General features: G+C 35.8%; 1 long non-coding RNA gene and 1 pseudogene across 6 annotated transcripts; both read left to right on the top strand.

Moving 5' to 3' along the window:
* Positions 1-753: 753 nt before the first annotated feature.
* On the top strand, positions 754-3979 carry LOC111309036 (uncharacterized; annotated as a pseudogene). Its single transcript, XR_016329839.1, has 2 exons — positions 754-3196; positions 3302-3979. The product of XR_016329839.1 is annotated as an uncharacterized LOC111309036 (transcript).
* Positions 3980-4388: 409 nt separating this feature from the next.
* On the top strand, positions 4389-8479 carry LOC149519917 (uncharacterized). Of its 5 annotated transcripts, none has more exons than XR_016329835.1 (4): positions 4389-4762; positions 6297-6507; positions 6587-7085; positions 7190-8479. It is a non-coding gene; the product is annotated as an uncharacterized LOC149519917 (long non-coding RNA). The 5 variants fall into 5 exon arrangements; XR_016329836.1 differs by having other exon boundaries at positions 4394-4762; positions 6434-6507; positions 7190-8478; XR_016329837.1 differs by lacking the exon at positions 4389-4762 and having other exon boundaries at positions 4789-6507; positions 7190-7219; positions 7290-8478.
* Positions 8480-10290: the final 1811 nt, after the last annotated feature.

Here is a 10290-nt window from a genome sequence, read left to right as displayed (position 1 = left end):
ACCTGCCGTTTGTGATTGACGGCTTGTCGGTCGGCCGTTGACGACTAACGGCAGTGATTTTGGACTTTAGGGATTGTGCATTTAATGCACTAGATTTGAATCGGATAAGGATGAGGAAAAAGGAAAAAGAAAGGAAGAAGAAGACAAACGCAGAAACGGGAAGAAAAGAAATAGAAAAAGAAAAAGAAAGAAAAAAAAGAAAAAAAAATAATAATAATAAATGGTGTTTACAGTTGACTCTCTTTGTCTATTTCTGTGAATCAGGAATAAGGCAAAGACAAACAAACAACCATTTTGCTTGAAAAGATGAAACATTGAGAAAAGAAAAAAAAAAATTTTTTTTGGTTCGACAGAAAATAGTTCCTCTCAACAGAGGTTCAATCGATATTTTTAAAAGTTTAAAAGGCTCATCTCAGCAGATGCTTAATAACTTTAAAATTCTCTTGAAAAAACTCCTCTCAACAGAGGCTCAACAATTAAAATCTCATCTTAGAAAAGCTCATCTCAACAAAGGCTCAACAATTTTAAAATTCTCTTGAAAAAGCTCATCTCAACAGAGGCTCAACAACTTTAAAATTTCATCTTGAAAAAGCTCCTCAACAAAAAAAGGGAAATTTGGCTTTGAATTTTTGTTCCTTTTAATGTTAGTATTTTTATCTGAATGTTCGGGTAGAAACTACACATTTACAGCATGATGTGTACTTGAACCATGATGGTTATTTCAAAGTGAGTTTTGAAGAAAGTTAGCTAGTGTCATAGTTGGAGAAGTTGCAATAGGGAAATTTCTCACGAAACAAACAGTAAGAGTTATGGTTCTGATGCTTTATCTGTTTTATCAACTTCCAGATTTTCCTCGAAGACATTCCACTGGCAGAGAAAGTGTAGCTTCTTTGCGTGATCCCGACAAGGAAAACAGTACAGACCAGAATCCAAAACAAACAAGAGTCAGATCTCCAGCTCTTTCAAAGTGTACAAAGAATTTCATTTCACCGACTATCTCTGCTGCTTCAAAGATGAATGCATCCCCAAGAAAGAAAATCTTGGTCGAGAGAAATGAGTCAGTTCGATCTTCTGTTTTATTCTCTGATGTAAACAGCATGATCATGGAAGACAACGAGTCAGCGCCAGAGACTGCTTTCAAGCAGAAGAAGGTCTCATTCTCTGATGTTAAAAGCGTCATCATGGAGGATGAATCAACCCGGAAGATTGGTTTGAACCAGAAGAAGGTTTCTTTTTCTGATGTTAAAAGCATAATCATGGAAGATGAGTCCACTCCAGAGATTGGTTTGAACCAGAATAAGGTGTCATTCGCTGATGTAAAAAGTGTAGTCATGGAAGGTAACGAGCCAACTCCACAGATTGGTTTGCAGCAGAAGAATGTTGAGGTGCCTCATGATTCACAAAGCAGCAACCATGAATATGGGGAACCTTTGAAAAGCAACGCAGATTTTGATTATAAGGAGTCCAAGAATGATTCTGATTTGTCACTGGAGACTGTTACAGTGGAAAAGGATTCAGTTAATATGGATCCAAGCTTCAAGATTTCACCTTCATGCCCTGTTTTACCACCACTTGATGCAGATCCATCGATCCTTCCTTATGACCCTAAAACCAATTACCTTTCTCCAAGGCCTCAGTTTCTTCACTATAGACCAAATCGTCGGATTGAGCTTTATCGGGAAAGAGAAGACAAGCAGCTGGAGGAGCACTTTGCATCTGAAAGCTATTCAGACACTGATGTTACTGAAGAAACACAGTCTGAAGGTTCACAGAGAGAATCGGAGGATACTTCTTCAGAAGAAACAATGAAAGAAGGAGAAGAAGAGGAGGAGGAGCTTCATGTATCCGAAACAAATCCTATTGCCCCAGAAATGGTTGAAGGGCAATTCGTGGCTAAAAGAATGTGTAAGCCACGTTTTTCCACCAGATCAAAGTTCATTGCTTTGCTTCTGGTGCTGGCCTTTGCTTACTTTGCAGTCCTTGTAGCTAATTCTCCAGCCTTTACTTCTCCTGGATTGGAATTAAGCCTATTCAATTTTCACGTCCCACCAGAAGTCACTGAATTTGCAGAAGCTAATTTTGACCGTTTCACTCAAAATCTTCAGCACTGGTTGGTTAGCTTCTTGTCTTATGTTTCCAACATCATTTCCAGTTCAAGAGAAGTGCACAAACTGGGTTCCTTTGAATATGCTAATTTGAGTAATTTGCTAGAGGACCATTGGTTGAGGAGCACCACCTAATGTTTGATTACAGTGTAACAGAGCCTGTGAGGGAGAGAGATGCTGGAACTGAACTATTCGATGACAACTATTATCGAGAGACTGAAGCAGATGAGGCAGTAAATGAAGATGACGATGTAGAAGACCAAGAGAATGGAACTTTTGAAAACTTGGAACTGGATTCAGAAGGAGAACCTGATGAAGTACAGCAAGGAATTGAAGCTGAGATGATAGAACTGAATCAGTTAGAGGCAGAGGAGAGCAAAGGAGTTGAATTTGCTGCTCAGATTGATGCTGAACATCAAAGCAAGGTGGACCTTAAAGACCAGCCAAGCATAACCACACAGGCTACTGACATTCAACATGATATATCCAAAACTGGGGACCTTGAGGGTAATGACTTGAACAAAATGGCTGAAACTGTGTTCCCTAAAGAGGAAGTGATGTTTGATAACCGCAAAATTGAAGATTCCACGGACAACTCTCAAAGTTCTGAAGTAGTAGATTCTGTAATTAATGGGCCAGAAGACCAATTTCTCACGAAGAATGTGATGGGTTTTTCTTTACTTATGTTGTGTCTATTAGCAGCAGCTTCAGCTTTCATCTACTCAAGGAAAGGAAAGCCCTCCATGCCAGCGTCAGTGCCTGTGGAACAACCAGTACTGGGGAAGAAATCTGAATACAGTCCAGTGAATGTTGGCTCAAAGGATACAATCCGTGAAAGGCTATCCTCCAGGAATTGGCAGACAGAAGTAGATACGGCTAATGAGTCATGCCCATCAGAAATGAGTAGCTTCCAGAGGACCTCATCATCATCCTATAGCAAGAAAGGAATCAAGGAGTCAAATGAATATCAGAGCCAAGAAAGGAAGACTAGGATGACTTACAGGAGAGAATCTCTTGCTTCATCAGATTACTCTACCGGTTCGACTTCCTATGGTAGTTTTACCACGTACGAGAAGATACCTAGCAAGCATGTAAGTACATCATTGCTATTCATATTATATATGTCTAAAATCGTTCTTAACCACTAGCCAGACTTTGTTTCTTACACTTTCTTTCTGCTATATTTTGTTTTGAAGGGAGAAGAAGATGAGGAGATAATTACCCCAGTTGGGCGATCAAGCAGAATCAGAAATCAAGTCACTTCTCCATGATGATTGATAAATTGCATCTTATGTTTTTTACTACAATTGTCCTGCTTTGCAATTCCAATATAAATGAACCACTGTTATTGGATGCTGACATAGAGTAGAGCTTTATTGTAATTCGAGCACGTTATTGGATGGTCTTCACTGATCAATTGTGATTCTTGCCAATCTAAATTTAAATTTCTTCTTTCTTAAATGCGGTGCATTGGTGCTTCGTTGGAGATTGGTCTATAATCTTCTACGGAATTTTTTTTCCTGGTGCATTGACGTTCACTGGATATATTGAAACACAATATAACCAAAGTTTCCTTGGTTTTTTTTTCATTGCCATCTGTAATTGAAATGTATCAGTTTTCGTTGGAATGTGTTGAAAATAGTTGTGATTGGTTGCTCTTTATTTTCAAAATAGTTCTGTTTACTAGTCTCTTAAGTAGTTAACCATCTGTTAATATGGTGCATCTGCGTCACACTACTTTAAGACGATGCATGAGTGGTCAACCTGTTGAGTCCTGGGAAGCACACAAGTGTTCCACTCCTGGCCTTTGTATCTTAAACTTGGAGCTTGGCAATGGACAATCTCACCTGGACTGCATGGCGATTTTATTTAAGGTAGCTGATACTAAGAACATGATCATCTATTCTATAGCGGTATACTTTCCTATTTTTCATCAAATTACTTGGTTATTGGCGCCAAAAAAGGAGATATTTTTTATGGGTTCTTAAATGCCTATCAATTTTTTTTTCTTGGTAAATGGTCATTTTTTTGTAGGGTTCTTTTTGGCGTTTAGGAATGCCACTCAGTGCGCGACGATGGCCAAAAGCATGGCAAGCATTGGCGTTGTTAAATACAGCTGTCATGTCACATTATACTTTACGAGGCTTTCCAACTATCGCCTCGCAGTTTGTTGTTGCTGCTGTCATTGGATATTTTCGTTCAATAGCACGTGCAGCAAATGCAAAAGGTGTCGGTGACAGTCTACAGGTATATTGACCGGAAAAAAGGTTATTTCAAAATTATGCATATGCAATATCATTTTTAGGCTTAATAATAGCACACATTCTTTAATGATTGCAGTCATAATTTTCTTTCGCTATCTGTTTTCTTTGGGATATGACCCTTTTTTCTTTTACCTTATTAACCGCTGCTACTTGATAACTTTATGGAGCCTTTTTAAGCATTGTTCTTTAACTCTGCTATTTTTTTCAGGATAAACTTCGCCTTCTTACCTTGGGGTTTAACCATAGAGCTACTGCAGAAGTTCAAATGGCCCTACGGATAGGATTTGCCCATGTTAATATTAACACGCTTCTGGTTGTTTTATCTCAAATAACCATGCTATGAGAGAACTCATACAATCACTTTTGGTGCGAATTGTACAAAGTCATCCCCAGGTTTGCCTTGATTGTATATGTTCCGCTTCAAAATTGATCATTTAAGTATGTTAGCCGAAATCTTGCATTCCTCCTTTAATATGTAGACCAAGGAAAAGCTGTTAATTTGTTTCAAGTGATAAGTACGTTATGTGAAGTTGTAGGTGAGGGTTCTTTTCCCGGGAAATTGTGCCATTAGGGTGAGAAAATGTTGCCAACGAGTAATGAATGGAATTTGAGAGAGCAAATAGAGGAATGAGAATATGATGAGGCCACGTGGAGGATGAATAGAAAATGCATGTAAATAAAAAGGATGAGAGGATATAGTATGATGCAAGACAAAGGGAAGTGATACTATGTGGGAAAATAGGAGAGTTCTGGTTGTTGGATGATAAGTGTGAAAGCTAACGAGAGCTAAAATTGATAAATAGGAGGATGCAGAATGTGCTGCAACTAATAAAACAAGTCTGCAGCTGGACTTACAAAATTGTGCCAATTATCCAGAATTAGTCAAGAAAGAGGGGGATGACGTTGTTATACTTAAATTTGGACAGCCACAACGACCTTGACAAACTAAGCTTTTCCCACTGACCTCTAAATTATGAAAGATGGGCAAAATTAGTTACAAAAGGAAAAGAAAATATTAACATCCTCATAAGGCCTCCTTAATATAGCTTGCTGATCTAGCCAAATTACTTTACAACATTAATTAATTGTATTAATCTAAAACTGGTATTCGATCTCTTGAGAGTATCAATTCTTCTGAATTTGGGATTATTGCCACCTTTCATGCAGGACAACAAACCTTTTAGTCATAGTTGGGCTTGGATATTTGAGGAATATAGTATAGCATGGAAAGTATTGAAATAGGGAGTTCGAATAAATATTGAAAAATGGCACGTCCGTTCGAACCATGGGGTGAGGACTGTCTTTTCTTTTTCAATTTTTTACGGGTAGGTGGTGGAAATTACTTTTTTTGTCGAACCTCATGAGGGTTTGTGCAGTTCATCCAAAGTTCTATTCAATCACTTGAATTTTACCTATTTTGAATTGAGTACATCAGTTTGTCGCATAGCATAATGCAAGAAACTAAATGCTGAGAACACTTCTGCATAACTTAATTGAAACTCTTGGTGCTGTAACTGCCTCAATTCAAATTTTGTGAGCCTCAAAGATGCCGAGCTTATTTAGGTAAGGAATGTTTGTTGACTAAATCATTGAATTTTAAATATGTTCGAGTCATTTCCTAGGTGGTGTTTGTGGTAGCAGAAACTGTTGAATTTATTGAGCGGGCGATATTATTACTCGTGGTTGGGGGTAAAATTGTCTGTCTTTAACTGTGCTTGTAATCTGGGGTACGTTTGTCACCAACATTTTGTGGAACCTCTGGTTTGAAACTGTCTAGCTTTAGGCTTGTCCTTTGAGGTCTCCATCTATTATAAATACTCTTTGTCAAATAGGGATGCTAATTAGAATATATTGGTGGCTCATCACTTTTTGCCTGTGGGTTATCAGAAGCATGGGATATTTCCTAATTATTTCTTGAATTCATTAGGCATGAGATCTCTATTATCATATTTTCCGGAGGATAGACAAGCAACTTCGAAGTCTTTTACTACCCTGGACCTGCAGGCGAGTATCGATCTCTATAATTCTTCACAATTCATTAATGCATAACTTTTCATTTTACAGGCTACAGTCTGTTTCTCCTGAGTTGGTAGAATGCTGTGATTTAGAGCTCGCAGTCCCTGGGACATACCGTGCAGGTAAGCTCAATGGTTGTTTACATGGATGTCTTGGTATAAATATGAGTGGCATAACTAAAAATAACCCCGTATCGTGCAGGTAAGCTTGACGTCATAATTGCTAACTGCACCCTCGGAAATTGACTATTCATGGGAGTGATGGTGAAGATTATGCCTTCTCACTAAAAGGACATGAAGATCGTCGCCAAAATGAATATGTCATGCAGGTATTTTTTGCTTTCTTGTCCGTTTCCCTTTTTGTATTTCACATTTATGCATGTTGATGATTCTATGGTTTGTGTGCTGGTGTTTGGAAGCTAACATTTTTTTTGCTGTCTAAAATAAAACTATAATTTATTATTTTGCATATTTCCTGTACTGAGAGCTAATGAGAGCTAATATCCCTCGATGGACAAATTGTCAGCCTTTTTTGGCTTAGTGAACACTTTGCAACAGGAGTCTAGAAAAACTGCAGAGAAAGATTTATCTGGTCAGAATATGTTGTCATACCACCATGTCTAAGCAGGAGGTTGATTGGATGGGTTCCCTAATTGTGATACCTTACACCACCTCATAAGGGAATACAGAGATGCCAGAAGGTTTGGTTGAAGTTCATCATGTACTTTATTTTAGTTTATAGCCCAACTATAATATGTTTGTTCATGGCATAAAAATCACATTTAACTTTACATGTGCTTTTCAGATTACCCTAAATCAAGAGCACAAACATATGGTAAGTATTGCACCAGATTATGACCACTTACGACTTGCACAGTATAATGGTTATTTCAAAATGAGTTTAGGTGTTAATTAGTACCATGGTTAGAGAAGTTGCAAAGGGAAATTTCTCACGAAACAAACAGGATGGAGATGAAGAACTAGAAGACCAAGAGAATGAAGCTTTTGAAAACTTGGAAGTGGATTCAGAAGAACCTGATGAAGTGCAGCTAAGAATTGAGGCTGAGATGATTGAACTGAATCAGTCAAGGGAGTTGATTTTACTGCTCAGATTGATACTGAACATTAGAGCAAGGTGGAGCTTCAAGACCAGCCAAGCATAATCCTACAGGTTACTGAATTTCAACTTGATATATCAAAAACTGGGGACCCTAAAGAAGAAGTGATGTTTAATAACCTTAAAATTGCAGATTCCACTGACCACTTTCAAAGTTCTGAAATAGTAGATTCTACAATTACTAATTAGTGGGCCAGAAGACCAATTTTTCACAAAGAATGTAGGAGTTTAGTGGGCCAAAGGACTATTTGTGTTGTGTCTATTAGCGGCAGCTTCAGTTTTTGTCCATGAGGAACAACCAGTACTGGGAAGAAATCTGAATACAGTCTAGTGTTAGTGGACGCAAAGGATTGGCAAACAAAAGTAGATATGGCTAATAAGTGATTCCCATAAAAAATGAGTAGTGGCTAGAGGGCCTCATTATCGTCTTACAGTAAGGAAAAACTGAAGGAGTCAAATGACTATCAGAGCCAAGAAATGAAGACTAGGAAGACTTACAGGAGAGAATCCCTTGGTTCATCAAATTACTTATTTGGTTCACGAAATTTACGATTCTCTTATCTTATTATTTATAACGTAATTCTTACATTTGGTTTGCGAATTTTCCCTCACATTTGAAATTTTTAACATTTTCAAAAGTGTCAAGAAGGAAAAAAAATAGCTTGTCAAAAACCTTCATTTCTCTAAGGCTTTTTTTAAGATTCTTGATAGAAAATAAAATTTATCTCACTTTTGCCTTAATAATTGGTGGTTATGGTCTATTCCTTTAATATCATAGAAATTACATGATAAACTATGATCCAACTGATAACTCTATAAAATAGAGCTATTCTCAATATTTAATATCTTAATTTTGCTTTTTTTTCTTGGTGAAACAATGCTATTCTTACCTCTAATGTGTTTATTTTGCTTTTGTGTAGGAAATCATTTTTAAGATTAAATTTTGATAAATCTTGACAAGTTTTGAAGAGTCTTTGTGAATCAATATGTTCCTAGTACATTTGTGAATCTTGACAAATTTGCTTCTTGGCAAAACTTGATGAATATTGGAGTGGAAGTGTAAATTTTTGTTCAGAATAAAATTAGTTATGTTGCACCTAAGATTTAAGAATGTGTTGAATCTTAAAGTTAAATGTATGAAATTCATGCTCTAATCAAGAAAATACAATGATAGGTGTTAAGTGGAAGTGCAATGATGTATACAGCTGAGGCATACTAATTTTCAATGATGTATACACGATCCGATCAATTCAATCAAGCTTTGCCATATATTTTCATTGTTCAACACTTTGACTACATGAAATAACCAAAAGCTTTGCCCTCCCTTTCTATCTATCCATGGGACGGAAAGGCGGAGGCTTTTCCCTCCAATCAAGCCTTATAATCACTAGCCATATGCATTTTTTTTTTGTTGAATGCCATTTTTCATTCATGGTTTCATATTCTAGTGTTCTAGGTGTACGGGAACAACTCCAATCCATCTCAAACTTGGTGGTTAAACCTTACTGCAATGACAATACAACAAGGGAGGTCTTATGGTAAAATAGTTCGATGCTAGGATGATAAAAAGCTTAATACCTCTCATTCTCATTACTTTTCAATATGAACAAGAAAAAAAAATTAAAATGAAAATGGTCAATCTTATTCAAAACCCCAATTATGAAATCACATTTCCCTTACTTACACTTTAAAACTTAACGTTCTTATAAAGAGAAGGCGTTTTCACATCTTAACCCAAAATGGTTGGGGAGAGGAAATGTTTTCTTTTTTTTTAAGGGTATTCTTAAGAATAGATCTAGTGGAGACGAAGTGAGGCCTATTGTTTAGAAGATTATAACACATGGCTACAAACCATGATGTTAACGGTTCGAATCACTCCTCACCCACAACTGACCCAAAAAGGAAAGACCTTTCTCTTTAGGGGTAAGAAAATCATGGTCAAGATAGCAAAACCAAAGCTATGAAACTTGGATGTGGGTCTTTTGCTGAAATGGAGTGGCCTTTTATTTATTATTTATCATATATTTACTTTTGTATTTTATATATAGTATTCTCGACCAAAACAAAATAAATTAAGCATTTTTTTTTGTTTTATGCCCCATAACTCTTTTTCAACTAGACCAAGTTTGGTAGAATAATAAAACAAGTATAAGTATTAGTAGCATAGAAAAATTTGCTCTTTATCATTAAATTAATGTGTTTGCTTGCAATAATTATGGCCTCTCAAAAGATTTGATGACTACATCTTTAAGGCATTTGCTAGTACTAGTACATTTAAGAATTCCTACTATAAAATATTGCTACTATAGAATATCATGTTCTATAATTGATATTATTGAGCTAATTTTATTAATATAAAATATAGAGAAAAAATTAATTGAATAAATAGAGTAATTGCATTTTTAAAAAATAATATAGAATAAGATAAATAACATATAAAATAGAAAATATTAATAATATTTAATAATAAATATTATTAATAATTAATAATAAAAATAAAAAAAATTTACTTAATTCTTTTTTCATTTTTTTATAGTTTTTTTTATATTCTTTTCTCAATATTTTTACTCAAAATTTACAATTATATTGACAATAATGTATTGAATAAATATAATTTGATTGTAGATAAATAGATTTATTTATTTCCACCCACAAGTTTGACAATTCACTTCCTTAGATAATGGGTTTTTTTTTTGAATTTGTCATGACACAAAATCTTTTTTATTGTAATTGTTTTGAAAAAAATGAATAACAATGGAATGAATAAGATTAGAGGTGATAGATTGGAA

Source organism: Durio zibethinus, chromosome 2 (assembly GCF_047325235.1).
Source record: "Durio zibethinus cultivar Kanyao isolate XHJ-2024 chromosome 2, ASM4732523v1, whole genome shotgun sequence".
In the NCBI taxonomy this organism is placed as follows: Eukaryota; Viridiplantae; Streptophyta; class Magnoliopsida; order Malvales; family Malvaceae; genus Durio; species Durio zibethinus.
The sequence above is the reverse complement of the archived record's forward strand: the minus strand, read 5'-3'. Positions and strand labels throughout refer to the sequence as shown.